This window comes from Giraffa tippelskirchi, chromosome 4, assembly GCF_054371585.1.
Source record: "Giraffa tippelskirchi isolate mGirTip1 chromosome 4, T2T-mGirTip1v1.2.pri, whole genome shotgun sequence".
NCBI classification, from domain to species: Eukaryota; Metazoa; Chordata; class Mammalia; order Artiodactyla; family Giraffidae; genus Giraffa; species Giraffa tippelskirchi.
The window spans coordinates 56,640,458-56,653,273 of NC_137278.1; the positions used below are offsets into that span (position 1 = coordinate 56,640,458).

Genomic DNA, 12,816 nt, shown 5'->3' on the forward strand with positions numbered 1-12,816 from the left:
TCAGAGAATCCATTCTCTGTGGTTCAGGCTCATGTCACCTGGAGCAGGACCTTCCTAGCAGTGTAGGTTTAAGCCCTCTACTGTTGGTGGCTGGTACCCAACCAGTCAGAAATATCTCTCAGCCAGAAAGGCAATTGTCATTTTCTAATGAAATGTATGGGGAGGAGGCAGTGTTTTTCAAAGTGTAGACCAGAAAGAAATGCCTGAATCAAAAAACCCTGGGGCTTTTTTTTTAAAGGCAGTTGGATAATGGGACTTACCTGGTGGTCTAGTGGTTAAGAATCCATCTTCCAAGGCAGGGGAAGTGGGTTCGATCCTTGGTTGAGGAACTAAGATCCCACATGTCACAGGGCAACTAAGCCCACGAGCTGCAACTACTGAGCCCGAGTTGCAGAACTAGAGTGTTTTCACATCACAACAAAAGGTCCCATGCTGCAATGAAGCTCCTGCATGCCGCAACTAAGACTCAACACAACCAAATGAAAGAAAGTTCAGTTCGATTTTAAAAAGCAGACTCACAGATACAGGAAATAAACTGGTGGTTACCAGTGGGAAGGGGAGGGGCGATTTAAGGATGGGGGTGCGGGAGGTACAAACTACTGAGTATAAGACAGGCTCGAGATTGTATTGCACAACATGGGGATAGAGTCAACATTTTGTAATAACTGTAAGTGGAAAGCAACCTTTAAAAATTGTATAAAGTTTGAAAATTAAAACAAAAAGGCAGTAATGTCCCAGGGCTACATCCCAGAACACCTAGATTGGAAGAATCTGAGGGTGAGCAACACTGAGAATCTATATATTTTTTCCAGCTTTATTGAACTAATTGACATATAACATTGTGTAAGTTTAAGGTGTATAAAGTGTTGATTTGATACATTTCTATATGTTGCAATATGATTGTCACCATTGCCTTAGGTAACTCTTCTACCTCCTCACATAATTATCATTTCTTTTTTTTTTTTTTTGTGGTGAGATTTAAGATCTACTTGTAGCAACTGTCAAGTGTATAGAAAGTGTTAGTCTCTCAGTCACATCCAACTCTTGTGACCCCATGGACTACAGCCTGCCAGGCTGCTCTGTCCATGGAATTCTCCAGGCAAGAATACTGGAATGGGTAGCCATGCCCTTCTCCAGGGGATCTTCCTGACCCAGGGACTGAGCTCAGGTCTCCTGCATTGCAAGCAGATTCTTTATCATCTGAGCCACCAAGGAATCCCTTTTATTCAAGTCAAGTCTATAATACAATGCTGTTAACTATAACCACCACGACATACATTAGATCCCTAGAATGTGTTAATCTTATAAATGGAAGTTCATACCTTTTGACCAGTACCTCCCCATTTTCCCCACCCCACCAGCCCTTGGTAACCACCACTCTCTTCTAGGTTCTCAGAGTTTGGCCTTTTTAAAAATCAGCATATAAGTTGTATTACTTTTCTTTGTCTCTCTGATGTAGTTCACTTAGCATAATGCCTTCAAGGTTCATCAGAAGGTTTCCAGGAGATTCTTAAGCACAGGAGCATTTTAAGCCCCAGGGACATCGCAAAGGTATTTGAGCTTCCCAGGTGGCTCAGTGGTAAAGAATCTTCCTGCCAATGCAGGAGACTCATGAGAAGTGGGTTCAATCCCTGGTCAGGAAGGTCCCCTGGAGTGAAAAATGGCAACCCACTCCAGTATTCTTGCCTGGTGAGTCCCATGGACAGAGGAGTCTGGTGGACTGCAGTACACGGGGTCCCAAAGAGTGGGACGTGACTGAGTGACTGAGCATGCACACACAAACAGCTCTGCACTAAAAGTCGGAACACCTGAAAGTCTGCCACTTACAATCTGGGTGACTGGTCAAGCTACTTGTCTCTGAGTATGTTTCCTCCTCTGTGAAATGAGCGTAATTCCCATTCAGTCCTTGTCCCAGCGTTAAGCAGATGTAATAGTCACCCAGTGCATTATGAAATCTACCTCACAGCCCAGAAATCAGCATGACCCTGAGAGTCAGCCAAGCAGTCCCCTCTGCACATTCTGCAAAGAGTCTGTTCCTGCCATTGGTCAACTGGCCTCTGATCCTGCCCTGAGCCCCTGCACCGAGCTGCTTTGTCTGACAAAGCATCTTCTGCAATAGGCTGTGGGGAAGTGCCAGGCAGTGTCTGGGTCCCTTGATTAGGTGGAATTTAGAATGTATTTTCCTCCTGAAAACTGCCAAGAGAAGCAGAGTTAAGTCAAACAAGCAAACAAAAGTAATGTTACTTTTGCAGTAAAAAGCAATGCAGGCTTTGGTGAATGAGATGGAGACATTATGCATTGCAGCTCTCTGATGGAAAATAGAAAGTTCTAGAATGACTCCAGGGGGCTGTCAATATCTGGAGGCTGCAAACAGTCTGTGGCCTCTTGCCTTCTGGAGAAGGAGTCCACAAACTTTCTGTAAAGGGCTAGAGAGTAAATAAATAGTCTAGGGTTTGCAGACTGCACAGCCACATGCCCTACTGTAAGAGGAAGGTAGCCATAGGGAACCAGTGACCCTGACTGTATTAGCGAACTATTTGAAATAGGCAGAGAGCTGGATTTTGCCTACAAGCTATGGTTTGCCAACCACCCGTGACTCTCAGATGAACATCTTAAAGAGGCGGCCCTGGTGTGCTGAAGTCAATTCATCCCAACCTGTAAGAGCCCACTGTTAGCACCCCTTCCTAATGGCATGTCCAGTGACTTCATGTGAGCAGTTTAAAGTAGTCACAGGGAGCTCAGCTCAGTGCTCTGTGAGGACCTAGAGGAGTGGGATGGAGAGTGGGGGGTAGCAGAAAGGCTCAAGAGGAAGGGAATATATGTATAAATAAATCTGATACACATGTACACATAGAGCTGATACATATATATATATACACACACATATAGCTGATTTACTTTGTTGTACAGCAGAAACTAACACAACATTGTAAAGCAATTATACTCCAAGAAATAAATAAATAAATAAATACATTGGCTGTGCTGAGAGTCCTTACACCCTGGAAAGTGGCATGAACTATGTATCAGAGCTCCCGCCCATTCCCACCCCCACCCCTCCACCCCGCAGAGAACTGGTTGTTAAACACATGCCAGCCCATCACTAGGGGTGTATCTGTAGAGACTGGGGTGAGGAGCAGAGGCTGGGTGAGCCAGACAGTCTATTGGAATGTGAGAAGAAACTACAAAATGTCAGTTCCTATTTTATCTAGTCCTTGTAAATTTCCTAATTTTATGTAAGTTTCATAAAGTTCTATTGCCCACATTTCAAGATGTGTCCTCAATTTTGTTTAATGGATCGGGACAACTGGGATCCAAAGTGCTTGGGGTGCACCACTCCTAAGGCTGTATGTTATGCTCTGTGCTGGGTTACTAACTCCCAAGAAGACTGCAGAATGGATAAAGGTCTTCTCTTTCTCTCCCCAGTACAACCTTTCTCTTTCCCTCACCCTGCCCTGCCCAGGATCTTGGATGAGGGTTGTAGGAATGACCAGCTGGGAAGGACTCCCCTGACAGGGTCCTCCTGCAGTTGTTTTTGCTGCAGAGTCAGTGCCATAGGATCACCCTTTTACAAGCATAGAGAATGCCTTGAGATGAGCAGTTGAAATGCTGGGTGTTAAGGATTGAATTGTGGATATGAATATAACATACTCCAAAATGTATGTTAAAGTCCTAACCCCTGGGCTTTGTGACTGTGGCATTATTTGGAAAGAGATTCTTTGCAGATGTCATCAAGATCAAGTTCTTAGGATGTGTCTTAATCCAATATGACTGCTGTCCTAATGAGAAAAGGGAAATTTGGAGACTGACACACAGAGAGGATAGGAAGACACAAGACACAGGGAGAAGAAGTCCATGTGCCTACAGAACCTGAACGGTGCATCTACAAACCAAGAAACACCGGGACTTTCCAACCAAACCAGAAACTAGAAGAGGCATTGGAGAAGATTCACAGCCCAAGAAGGAACCCACCCTGCCAACATCATTTTCTTAAAACATTTTTTTGAATTGAAGTATAGTTGATTTACAATGTTGTGTTAGTTTCAGGTATACATCAAAGTGATTCAGTTTCATATATATATTCAGTTTTATATATATATATATTCAATTTTATTTATATATTCTTTTTCAGATTCTTTTCCTTTATAGGTTATCACAAAATATTGAGTATAGTTCCCTGTAGGAACTATACAATAGGTCCTTGTTGGTTATCTACTTTAGTAGTGTGTATATGTTCATCACAACCCCCTAATTTATCCTTCCCACCCTCCTTTATCCTTAGATAACCACAGTTTGTTTTCTATGTCTGTGCATCTATTTCCGTTTTGTATATAAGTCCACTTGTATCTTTTTTTTTTTTGATTCCACATATAAGTGATTTCATATGACATTTGTCTTTCTCTGGCTTACTTCAGTTAGTACGATAATCTCTAGGTCCATCCATGCTGCTGAAAATGGCATTAATTTCATTCTCTTTTATCCACTCGGCCAACATCTTGCTTTCACACTTCCAGCTTTCAGAACTGAGAGAATAGAGTTCTGTTACTTTAAGGCACCTAGTGGTTTTACTTTGTTGTAACAGTCCTAGGAAAGCAAGACATTGGGATTCCCAGGTGTCATATGTAAGGACCAAAACTTTCACATGAACACCCAGACCCATGATTACAATGACAGTTAGGAAAATAAAATCCAAATCACCTCAGCTGATTTTATGAAAGTTTTCAAAACTGCATCTGCTTTGCAAGAGAAGTCATAATAGCTGCAGTAATAAGATCAAACTTCAGTGGCTACTCTTCCCTCTCTCCCTTTCTTCCTTCGTCCTCTGGTCTTTCTTCCTCCTTCCTTCATTGAACACTTTCTAACACCATACACAAAAATAAACTCAAAATGGGTTAAAGATCTAAATGTAAGACCAGAAACTATAAAACTCCTAGAGGAAAACATAGGCAAAACACTCTCCGACATAAATCACAGCAGGATCCTCCATGACCCACCTCCCAGAATGTTGGAAATAAAAGCAAAAATAAACAAATGGGACCTAATTAAAATTAAAAGCTTTTGCACAACAAAGGAAACTATAAGTAAGGTGAAAAGACAGCCTCAGAATGGGAGAAAATAATAGCAAATGAAGCAACAGACAAACAATTAATCTCAAAAATATACAAGCAACTCCTGCAGGTCAATTCCAGAAAAATAAACGACCCAATCAAAAAATGGGCCAAAGAACTAAACATACATTTCTCCAAAGAAGACATACAGATGGCTAACAAACACATGGAAAGATGCTCAACATCACTCATTATTAGAGAAATGCAAATCAAAACCACAATGAGGTACCATTTCACACCAGTCAGAATGGCTGCTCTCCAAAAGTCTACAAGCAATAAATGCTGGAGAGGGTGTGGAGAAAAGGGAATCCTCTTACACTGTTGGTGGGAATGCAAACTAGTACAGCCACTATGGAGAACAGTGTGGAGATTCCTTAAAAAACTGGGAATAGAACTGCCATATGACCCAGCAATCCCACTGCTGAGCACACACACCAAGGAAACCAGAATTGAAAGAGACGCGTGTACCCCAATGTTCATCGCAACACTGTTTACAATAGCCAGGACGTGGAAGCAACCTAGATGTCCATCAGCAGACGAATGGATAAGGAAGCTGAGGTACATATACACAATGGAATATTACTCAGCCATTAAAAAGAATGCATTTGAATCAGTTCTATTGAGATGGATGAAACTGGAGCCTATTATACAGAGTGAAGTAAGCCAGAAAGAAAAACACCAATACAGTATACTAATGCATATATATGGAATTTGAAAGATGGTAACAATAACCCTATATGCGAGACAGAATAAGAGACACAGATGCATAGAAGTCTTACGGACTCTGAGGGAGAAGGTGAGGGTGGGACGTTCTGGGAGAATAGCATTGAAACATGTATATTATCATATGTGAAACAGAACACCATTCCAGGTTCAATGCATGAGACAAATGCTCAGGGCTGGGGCAATGGGATGACGCAGGGGGATGGGATGGGGAGGGAGGTGGGAGGGGGGTTCAGGATGGGGAACACATGTAAACCCATGGCTGATTCATGTCAATGTATGGCAAAAACCACTACAATATTGTAAAGTAATTAGTCCCCAACTAAAATAAATAAATTTATTTTTTAAAAAAATGCATGAGGTGTCTATAAGTGCCAAGCAGTTTTCTGGTATACATTAGAGAGTAGAGATCTCATTGAACTTACATCTTAGTGGAAGATCCACACAATAAACATAATAAATAAGCAAATTACATAGTATGTTGAGACTTCTCTGGTGGTCCATTGGCTAAGACTCTGCACTTACAAATGCAGGAGGCCTGGGTTCAATCCCTGGTCAGGTAACTAGATTCCACATTCTGCAACTAAGCGTTTGAATGAGCAAACAAAGATCCCACATGCAGCAACTAAGACCTGGTGCAGTGAAAGAAAGAAATAGAGAAAGAAAGAAAAGAGAAAGAAGGAAAGAAAGGAAGGGAGAACAAAGGAAGGGAAAATAAGAAAGAAAAGCTAAGAACAAGAGACTTGATTTTTTTAAAAAAATGTACAATATGTTAGAAGGACAAAAAAAAAAAATAAGTCTAGGTAAAGGAGGGTTGATGGTCCTGGCGTGGGGAGCAGCTCACAGCACTAAGTAGGGTAGCACACCTGTGTGATCACCTGAGTTTCCAATAATAAAGTCAGAGCACACAGAAATCTGCTTCTGCAAGGGGTGGGTGTGTTTGTAATCTCTGTGCAGCCTCACTGGAAGCCCACACAACCTACTACATGCACCACAACGATTTGCTACCTGACACCAGGTAGGAAGGACAAGGGGAGGAGGATGGAGCCCGGGCTATGCCTGTCTCCATTTGATCCACAATGTGACCTCCTCAAGAGCACAGTCATTGAGCTTGTCTCTCTCCCATAAGGGAGCCAGAATTCCCACTGTTAGGAGACAGCCCTGCTTGGCTTGAAGACTAATTTGAATAGTTATGTCTTGGCTGCAAAGAGTTTCCATGATGTTAAGAAGACACACCCTCCCCTGTCCCCAAACATCACTGTCACATGGACACATTTTCAAATGCTGAAAATACCAAATACTTACTTTTTTTCCCCCCTGCTGGTCTGTTATTGGTCACCAGCATCCTCAGATCAGAAAGAGAAGCAGCTGACCTTGCTGGAGGTCTTCCCTGGGGTCTTGTCCCCCTTGACCCTTACAGACTGGGGTGATGTCATAGTCCTAGTTACATATGAGGGGATTCAGGAAGGCATCGCTTTGTCTTCCTGCTGAGCACCCACACACCCTTAACATGAGATCAGTTCTTCAACTTGACTTGAAGGACTTTCACTGCCTCTTTGAAATGTAAGAAGGTATCTTGTAGAGAGTTTGATTAAGATGTACTGCCTTGGTGGGAATGTAAATTGATACAGCCACTATGGAGAGTGTATGTAGGACTAAAACTACCATATTGTTGTAGCCACGCATTCCGGGAAACAAACTCACTCAGAAGGACAACGCAGATAGTGGAGTGCAGTTTATTATATCTACGGGCCCAAGGCAGAGTGTCCTCTTAGCCAAGGACCCTGACCAGTTTTTGGGAAAACCTTATATACCCTAAGTGTATAAGGTTCCCTGAAACTAGTCTGAACAAAGGAAAAAGAAAGATACAATCAAAGTTAACCCGTGATCACATGCCTTAAGCCTAGGTAGTTAACAGTGGACAATTATCAATAGACCTGTGGTCATACCCCAATAAGCATAATAGAATGTATGATTCTATTCGGTTACACAGATAATTAGGGTATTCTTTTAGGCGACGGAGAGCCCTGGGGCTCTTCCTTCCTGGGGCCTTGTTTTCCAGTTGGTATGTCATTTTCATAGATACTGGACATATTGCTCAAAATCCACAGTCCAGCCCAAGATGGAGTCCTGTTTTCAAGATAGAGCCTGTTCTGTCTCCTCCTTCAATATGACCCAGCAATCCCACTACTGGGCATGAAAAGTGAAAGTGTTAGTTGTTCAGTCATGTCCAACTCTTTGCACCCCCTAGACTGTATCCCACCAGGTTCCTCTGTCCACGGAATTCTCCAGGCAAGAATACTGCAATGGGTTGCCATTCCCTTCTCCAGGGAATCTTCTCAACCCAGAGATTGAACCAGGGTCTCCTGTATGACAAAAAGACACATGTATCCCAATGTTCATTGCAGCACTATTTACAATAGCCAGGATGTGGAAGCAAACTAAATGTCCATTGACAAATGAATGGATAAAGAAGATGTGGTACATACATACAATGGAATATTTAATACTACTCAGCCATCAAAAGGAACGAACTCAAGTCAGTTGTAGTGAGGTGGGTGAACCTAGAGCCTGTTATATAGAGTGAAGTAATCTATATACCTTACACAGCAAAAGGGACTCTGCAAATGTGATGACAATAATGATCTTGCCTGGAATTCCCCTGGATAACTCAAGTGAATTCAATGTAACCACAGGGGTTCTTGTAAGTGAAAGAGGAAGACAGGAGGGTCAAAGACATTCAGCAAGAGAAAGACTCAACCAGCCATTGCTGACTTTGACAGTGGAGAAAGAGGCCACAAGCCAAGGAGTGCAAGTGACCCATGGAAGCTGGAAAGCAAGAAAACAAGTCTCCCCATTAGTCCTTAAAAGGAAGGCAACCCTCTCTACACCTTGATTTTAGCCCAGTGAGACCCATTTCAAACTGACCTCCAGAAAGGCAAGATGATAAACTGCATTGTTCTAAACCACTGTGTTTGTGGTAATCTGTTAAAGCAGCAATGAGAAATGAGTGTGCTTCAAATCCTTCTAGTAAGCTCCTGTTTGTTTTAGCTTACTTTCTGCTTAAGTAAGCCTGCCTCAATTATTGTTGCTTGTAACTGAGGAGCCATACCTAGGAGACGACTAATTTCCAAGTTTCCCTCCCCCTTGCACCACCTCCACTCGGTTTCCAGGTCAAGACTTTGTGGTCGACCAGCCTTCTCTTTCCTGGAATCTGAGCCCAGCTTAGTGATGGGACCTTGTCTTTGTTGTCAAGCCTCCTGAAATGTTGTTGCTGAACCACGAAAGATGCTGGGATTCTTGGCCTCTGGAGGAGAAGAATTCAATCCAGGGCCAGAGACGAAGCTTGCTCACTCAGAGCTTTTGTGGAATAAAGTTTTATTAAAATATAAAGGAGATAGAGAAAGCTTCTGACATAGACATCAGAAGGGGGCAGAAAGAGTTACCCCCTGCTAGTCTTTAGCTGGATGTTATATAGCTTCTAGCAGTCTGCTAATTAAAGAGAGGAAATGTCTCAAAATTCAGAGAATGGCACCAGGCCCCTCACCCTCAAGATGCATTTTGAGATAATCTTGGCACCAGGGAGTCATCCCGGGCCATAAAATGATTGACAAGAATCTTGAAGAAAGGCAGATTTCCAAACAAATATATAGTTTCATTAACATAGATTAAGAGAACAATGTATAACATTTGGCAAGTCGGTTCTGAGCCTTTAGGCAGAACTGACTTGAAGACAGTCTGGGGTAAATACACAGCACATTAACATAGCTTAAGACAATCATTTCCATAAGAAAAAGGCATTGGTTAGCTCAAAATTTGAGAAAAGTTAAGTTCAGTTGGAACCAGGTGTCATTAGGGCAACACAGAATTTTGAGAGAAACCTTTTTTTAAATTTGTATAGAGAAGGGGGAAAAAATGTAACACTAGTTTGTTTCCTCCTGCCGCTTAAGAGAGAGAGAAAAAAATGTCTGACACTTGCAGCCTATTTCCTCCGTTTGGAGACCCCTGGCCTTCCTACTTGGAAATCTGTACCTCACTCCCAGACATCAACTGGTTGCTCAACTGGTCTCCCGGCTGCCACTTGACCCAGATTCCTTGGGTCTGTGTCTCTCCCACATTTAAGGTCACCCTACTCCTCGTCTGAGACCCACCCCACCCTTTTCCACTTATCACTTGGCTGGATGGTGACTTGCTATTGCTTTTTTCCCCATCACACTGTGCCCTAGATACAGACTAAACAACTTCCGTGGACTTCAACACCACCAACCCCAGGGCCTATCAGATGCCACTTATCATTGTTGCTGTTGTTTAGCCATGAAGTCATGTCTGGCTCTTGCGACCCCTTGAACTGTAGCCTGCCAGGCTCCTCTGGGTTTTCCCAGGGACTTCCCAGGCAAGAATATTGGAGTAGGTTGCCATTTCCTACTCCAGGGGATTTTCACAACCCAGGGATCAAACCTGCATTAGCCACCTGGGAAACCCATCAGCTCCCAGTAGGAATGGCTGATTCTGGAGCATAGAATTAGGCCAGCTACTCCTTCCTAGGGCAAGTTCAGACTCTGCCTGGCCAGACCATGTGATATGACACCACTGATAAATGTCTGATGGTTCAGGGTAAGCAGTGCACAGAGAGAACTTTATTTCATCTGAGAACTCTACAATGAAGCAACCATTCCTTCTATATCTGTATCCTTCTATCTAAAGGTACAAATTCCCATAGTGCTATTGAAGGAGGAAACAGAACAGGTTCTATCTTGAAAGCAGGACTCCATCTTGGGCCGACTGTGGACTTTGAGCTATATGCCCAGTATCTACGGAAATGACAGACCAACTGGAAAACAAGGCCCCCAGAAGGAAGAGCCCCAAGGCTCTCCATCGCCTAAAAGAATACTCTAATTATCTGTGTAACTGAATAGAATCATACATTCTATTATGCTTATTGGAGTATGACCACAGGCCTATTGATAATTGTCCACTGTTAACTACCTAGGCTTAAGGCATATGAATCATGGTTAACTTTGATTGTCAGGGAATTTGGGGAGGTGGGTTTGTGCACATACACTTAGGGTATATAAGGTTTTCCCCAAAACTGGTCGGGGTCCTTGGCTAAGAGGAGACTCTGCCTTGGGCCCACCGGTGTAATAAACTGCACTCCACTATCCTTCTATCCTATCCACTGTCCTTCTGAGTGGGTTTCTTTCCCGGAACGCATGGCTACAACATTTGGTGCATTGGCTGAGAAACTCTTCACTTTGAGGAGACAAGTCCCATTTGGGACTACTCCAAGGCCTTGTGGCTTGAATCTTCTAGAGGGGGGAAGACACCTCGCCCTTCTGGAAGGATTCTGCCTCTCAACGCCCGGACTTTTCATTTTAGCAGGTAGTGGATGGCAGCAGGGGAACTGAGTGCTCAGGTGAGGAGGAACCCACCCAGCAGAGTGGAAGAGGGGGCCTGATCTACCCCCCACCCCGGGAGGGACTAGAAGGGGCATGGACCCAAAGGAGCCTGAAATAGGCAGGTGGCAGCGATTGCTTGGTACAAGGGTAGACGAGCGTGTTAGGGCTTAGGAAGGAAATTTGTGAAGGTCATTTAGGAGGTGTGTCCACGCCGTCTTGGGGAAAATTATTACCGAGCAATCGCCAGGGGATTTTTAGGAGAAACTTGGTCCTTGTGTGCTCGTATTCTACCCTCCCCGAGGAGGTGTCCTGTCTGCTGTGAAATTCTTGACCCTTTGGGAATTATCAGGCTAGAAGGAGGGGGATATGTAAGTGAGTATGAATTGGCTTTTCCGGAGACGGCCTGGGACTTGGGATATTTAACCCATCTGTGTTTTCATCCACACCCGATCAAGCCCACCAAGGCAGAATGGACTTTAAGGGAGAAACAGTCTTGGACCACATGGTGTTCTGGTTCAGCCGTGCAGACTGGCAGGTGAAGAGACGCCGATCCCCCTTCTCCCTCTGGGACCTGACAGGATTTGGACGAGGATGACCTGCCCCTCCCCCATACTGGATGATGATGTGCCCGCCGCCCAGTGCTCCACCAGGACTGGAGGCAGCCTTAAGGCCCGATCCAGGGCCTGGTGAAGTTCCTGCAGCAGCCACTGCTCCTCCGCCAGCTCTCCTGGAGGTCTTAGAGCCGCCACCTCGGCAGGCTCTGATCCTGGTGGCAGAAGCCTCTGGCCAACACTTCCAGGATCCAGCTCCAGCTGAACTGCCCAAGCTATACCCACCTCTTCTGGTGAGTACTGACAGGAAGGGGGAAGAAAACATCAGAATCAAACAGAGGCTGCATTCCGCTAAGGAGCCAGAGGAAAAGGCCCCGCTACAAATGCCCCTCAGAGAGTTACAGCAGCCTCCGGTTCAGGGGGCAGACGGCCACTACCATCAGCCCCCTGTAGCCTATTATTACCAGATTAGGCTAATAGAGACTATTTTTCAAACCCACTGCCCTACGTGGGATGACATAATCCAACTTCTAGTCTCCCTCTTCAGCACTGAGGACAGACACAGGGTTCTAACTGAGGCCAGAAAATGGTTATGAGAAATGGCACCTGAGCGTACTGCAAACCTGCAGCAGTGGGCAGAACTAGCCACCCCTGATGAGAGGCCCAGTTGGGACTGTAACACAGAGGAAGGGAGGGGCCACCTGGAGAGATATTGGGCAGCTATTTTACAAGGTCTCGAGAGGGGCCCAAAAACCTATAAGTAGGGCAAAATCCTCCAAAGTGATTCAAAGGGAAAGCCAACCACCCTTTGAGTTCTACAAAAGACTGTGCGAGGCCTGTATACTTTATATGCCAATAGACCCAGAGGCTGCTGGGTCTCAGATGGTGATAAATGCAGCCTTTGTGTTTCAAGCCTAACCCGAAAATGTTAGATGGGGGGACACCAAGTGACTCATGAATTTTTATACATCTCTGAATGCCCAGTTGGGAAGAGACTTGCTGTCTAAACTGGGGGCACAAGTAACCTTTCCCCCCCATGAA

General features: G+C 44.3%; 1 protein-coding gene across 7 annotated transcripts in view; it reads right to left on the reverse strand.

Annotated features, from left to right (window-relative positions):
• The window catches only part of IL36G (interleukin 36 gamma), a 55,052-nt gene extending 47,796 nt beyond the window's left edge, over positions 1-7,256 (reverse strand). For 5 of the 7 annotated variants that reach the window (XM_081587400.1, XM_081587397.1, XM_081587399.1 and 2 more), the window contains exon 1: positions 261-477. The gene's annotated coding sequence lies outside the window, so the exon portion shown is untranslated. Of the gene's footprint in view, positions 1-260; positions 478-7,133 lie in introns of those variants that run through there. The other 2 variants (XM_081587393.1, XM_081587403.1) reach the window with 2 other exon arrangements.
• Between the last annotated feature and the right edge of the window lie 5,560 nt (positions 7,257-12,816).